At 38.2% G+C, this 4,966-nt stretch overlaps 1 protein-coding gene across 1 annotated transcript in view; it reads left to right on the top strand.

The window, feature by feature from the left end:
• Positions 1-1,250: 1,250 nt before the first annotated feature.
• Positions 1,251-4,966, top strand: part of LOC111962645 (transcriptional enhancer factor TEF-1-like) — a 123,284-nt gene continuing 119,568 nt past the window's right edge. The window contains exons 1-2 of the mRNA XM_023985900.2: positions 1,251-1,413; positions 1,824-1,928. The gene's annotated coding sequence lies outside the window, so the exon portion shown is untranslated. The remainder of the gene's footprint in view (positions 1,414-1,823; positions 1,929-4,966) is intronic.

The following is a 4,966-nucleotide window of genomic DNA, read 5'->3' as shown; positions in this document are numbered from 1 at the left end:
TCCGCACCTCAGGAGGGGTACTGTCAAGTTCTGACCATAGTTCTTGTGTGTTGTGCTTGTTTTAGTGTTGGTCAGGACGGAGTGCTGGGTGGGCATTCTATGTTGTGTGTCTGTTTGTCCGTTTCTGATGTTTGGCCTAATATGGTTCTCAATCAGAGGCAGATGTTTTGTGTTGTCTCTGATTGGGAATCATATATAGGTGGCTTGTTTTGTGTTGGGGATTTGTGGGTAGTTGTTTCCTGTCTTTGTGTTTTCTATGCACCAGCTAGGACTGTATCGGTTTGCCACATTTATTATTTTGTATTTGTTAAGTGTTCACGTTTATCGTTCGTATTAAACATGTTGAGCACTGGCTACGCTGCGTGTTGGTCTGATCCCTGTTACACCCCCTCTTCTAGTGAAGAGAGGGAAGGCTGCCGTTACAACTTTGAGATATCAGCTGATGTAAGAAGGGCTTTATAAATACATTTGATTTGATTTGATTTAATAATGTTTACATATTTTGCATTACTCATCTCATATGTATATACTGTATTCTATCCTATTCTACTGTATCTTAGTTTATGCCGCTCTGACATTGCTCACCCAAATATTTATATATTCTTAATTCCATTCCTTTACTTTAGATTTGTGTGTATTGGGTGTTTTGTTGTGAAATTGTTAGATATTACTTGTTAGATATTACTGTACTGTTGGAGTTAGAAACACAAGCATTTCGGTACACCGCAATAACATCTGCTAAACACGTGCATGTGACATATAATATTTGATTTGAGATGATGCAGGGGGGAAGATTATAGTGACACAAACAAACATGCCATGATAATAACAATGCAGGTGCATTGCTAGGCAACTTGAAAATCAACTTGGACAGGAACATTATCTCTTAGGCTACATAATAAATTCCAACAGCCAGGTTTTCTTTTTACTAAATATGTTTGGAAAGACATTTATCTGATTGATAATATATTGTCAACCAACAATCTTATTAGTTGGTGGATCATTCCTGGAATCTAAGTGGTATTTCTTTTCTAAACAGAAAAATCACAGATTGATCGTATATACTATAATATGCTCACAGATTTTTTACGTTTCTTTGTAGGGAGTTTGGGTGCAGTACTGTTTTGTTAAAAGTACAGTCCCTCCCACCCGTATAGCTCAGTGGCATCAGAGTTTATGATGACGCCACTCTCGCCCCGCCCCACAAACTCCATCTTTGCGTTAATTTCATTCCTGCTCTCATTCCGGGCATACTTCGCATCTCTAGATGCGCAGTGAATTTTACACACTTCAGCCGGCTGGTCTGAAGAAAAAAATCCTTGGCAGTTCTGAAAACAACAACATCTCAGCCCTTATACCAAAACCGAAATACAGCGAAAATTGTTACAATTAACCATAATAGAGGTGTTTAAGGTAAGTTTGCTACTACTTTTTACGAAAAGTTATTGTGGTGCGTTTGTATAGTAGACTACTGTAAGATCAAAAGTGGTCAGATTTAATTGGAAAATAAATATTGAAGGTTGATTACTATATCACAAATATTTATCTTATTTATGTAATAGAATTAAGCCACTTGTGAAATAAATTGTAGAAACTATGCGAGCGTGCCATATTGGCTGGCTGGAGCCTACGTCGGAGAGCTGTGCCTTTCACTTTGTCCATAGACGTCGTCCGACATTGCATGAACATCTTTGAATTTTATTTTTATTTTTCCGGAAGAAAATGTTGGATATTGCAACAGTGTATCCACCAAGTACTGTAGAACACATATGGTTTACTTTACATGCGTCTAAGTTATTATCTTTGTGTTTTTCCCCGTACAGGCAGGGAGTTGCCGTCAGAGATATTTTGCTTTCTGTGCGCAACAAAGCATACGAGTCAGAAGGACTTGTTGCATCCTCGGGTTTTCATTTGGCCCTTTGATAACTGTAAGTACTGTAAGAATATACATTGTATTCTTCAAATATACAATTTCGTTGATATAAATATTGTATCTCTATCAGTAACTTGGTGCGTGTGGAATAATGTTGGGTATGATATTTACACCCGAATGACTTTTCCTTTAAAGTTAGTTTTACATTTCCCATATAAATATACATACTTTTTTCATTATTTTAACTATCTGGTGTATTATGTGTGAATGAGAAAGTTTATACAGAGCAGCCTTTGTAAATGATTCACTTGTGTAATACTGCACCTTACTACCCTCCTGTGATTTCATTAATCTGGGCAAGAAACTAGACGCTTGAACATCATCTTAAAACTGAAAATATTTTTGTAATTTGGTTTATCAGTGCTGTGATTAAATGCAATGAAATACTGCATTAATCACCATTCTCTCATCAGAGAAAATATGCCAGCAATTAATCCATGAACCCATGGATTAGAAGTTGGTTTTCATCATGCTTAATCAAATGTTAATAACCTGCTTTCTGAAGTTACATTTGAATTCTAATACTTTTTTGGGCACAATGTGAAACATCTCATCTCATTTAGATAATTCGGTATTTGTTTCCAGCGTGATGTGTTATGAAACAGTTTTTCAATCAGACCATTGGTATGTCACTAAAGTTAATGTGATTATCACTTTCCAAAAGTAGACTTTATTAGTTGTTACATTTAAAATAAAGCTTGAAATAAATATTTTGTCTAGCCAAGAGGGACATCGAAGATTAAACCTCTTCTGAAATCAGAGAGATGGTGGCAGGTGCAAAACTATTTATTTCTGGGAGTAGAGGACTGTGTGGAAATTGGACAAGGGGAGGAAGGAATGGAAAGGGGTATTTTATTGTCTTTGTTGTGTTTAGGCTGTGAGTGTATGGAGCTGTTGAATCACCATGGGCAAACCATCCTATTCTCCAGTCCGTTGACATCTGGTTTCAGTACTTCATGCACCTGTAGAGGGGGAAAAAATGCAAATCCTGACATTTGCGCTTACCCCTCCGCGCAGTGGAAATGGGGACTAACGACCATTTGTTTGGCTGCCTCACTGTCTAGGCCAGCCTATTGTTATACCAGAAACAGGCGGTAGTGGTTGAAGCACCATATGGCTCCTGTGTGCCTAGTCAGTGCTATCTGTTCATTTAGCTTATCAATGGCATTACAATATGGTTGATTTTTAAGTCGCCAGCTATTTTTGCTTCTTTGTACAGGGAAAAGCAGTCTCCACAGCCTTAGAAACAGGGCTGGATTAATGCAGGGTCTTACCGGGCTGAAGCTCCTGGGCCAGTGGGGGGCCTAAGAGGGAGCAAAAAATACATGAAGGAAATATATACAGTATATATTATATATGTAGTGTGTATGGGTATGTATGTGTGTATATATACAGTTGAAGTCGGAAGTTTACATACACATGTTTTTCAACCACTCCACAAATTTCTTGTTAACAAACTGTAGTTTTGGCAAGTCAGTTAGGACATCTACTTTGTGCATGACACAAGTCATTTTCCCAACAATTGTTTAAAGAAAGATTATTTCACTTATAACTCACTGTATCACAATTCCAGTGGTTCAGAAGTTTACATACACTAAGTTGACTGTGCCTTTAAACAGCTTGGAAAATTCCAGAAAATTATGTCATGGCTTCGAAGCTTCTGATAGGCTAATTGACATAATTTGAGTCAATTGGAGGTTTACCTGTGGATGTATTTCAAGGTCTACCTTCAAACTCAGTGCCTCTTTGCTTGACATCATGGGAAAATCAAAATAAATCAGCCAAGACCTCAGAAAAAAAATTTGTAGACCTCCACAAGTCTGGTTCATCCTTGGGAGAAATTTCCAAACGCCTGAAGGTACCACGTTCATCTGTACAAACAATAGTACGCAAGTATTAACACCATGGGACCACACAGCTGGCATACCACTCAGGAAGGAGACACGTTCTGTCTCCTAGAGATGAACGTACTTTGGTGCGAAAAGTGCAAATCAATCCCAGAACAACAGCAAAGGACCTTGTGAAGATGTTGGAGGAAACGGGTACAAAAATATCTATATCCACAGTAAAACGAGTCCTAYATCGACATAACCTGAAAGGCCGCTCAGCAAGGAAAAAGCCACTGCTCCAAAACCGCCATAAAAAAAGCCAGACTACGGTTTGCAGTTGCACATGGGGAAAAATATCATACTTTTTGGAGAAATGTCCTCTGGTCTGATGAAACAAAAACAGAACTGTTTGGCCATAATGGCCATCGTCATGTTTGGAGGAAAAGGTGGAGACTTGCAAGCCAAAGAACACCATCCCAACCATGAAGCACGGTGGCAGCATCATGTTGTGGGGGTGCGTTGCTGCAGGAGGGACTGGTGCACTTCACAAAATAGATGGCATCATGAGGAAAGAAAATTATGTGGATATATTGAAGCAACATCTCAAGACATCAGTGAGGAAGTTAAAGCTTGGTCGCAAATGGGTCTTCCAAATGGACTATGACCACAAGCATACTTCCAAAGTTGTGGCAAAATGGCTTAAGGACAACAAAGTCAAGGTATTAGACTGGCTATCACAAAGCCCTGACCTCAATCCCATAGAAAATTTGTGGGGAGAACTGAAAAAGTGTGTGCGAGTAAGGAGGCTTACAAACCTGATTCAGTTACACCAGCTCTGTCAGGAGGAATAGGCCAAAATTCACCCAACTTACTGTGGGAAGCTTGTGGAAGGCTACCCAAAACGTTTGATCCAAGTTAAACAATTTAAAGGCAATGCTACCAAAAATTCAAATTGAGTGTATGACCCACTGGGAATGTGATGAAAGAAATAAAAGCTGAAATATATCATTCTCTCTACTATTATTCTGACATTTCACATTTTTAAAGTAAAGTGGTGATCCTAACTGACCTAAGACAGGGAATGTTTACTCGGATTAAACGTCAGGAATTGTGAAAAACTGAGTTTAAATGTACTTGGCTAAGGTGTATGTAAACTTCTGACTTTGTATATATATATATATATATATATATATATATATATATA

The sequence above is a fragment of the Salvelinus sp. IW2-2015 genome, linkage group LG4q.1:29 (assembly GCF_002910315.2).
Source record: "Salvelinus sp. IW2-2015 linkage group LG4q.1:29, ASM291031v2, whole genome shotgun sequence".
Taxonomy (NCBI): domain Eukaryota; kingdom Metazoa; phylum Chordata; class Actinopteri; order Salmoniformes; family Salmonidae; genus Salvelinus; species Salvelinus sp. IW2-2015.
The sequence above is the reverse complement of the archived record's forward strand: the minus strand, read 5'-3'. Positions and strand labels throughout refer to the sequence as shown.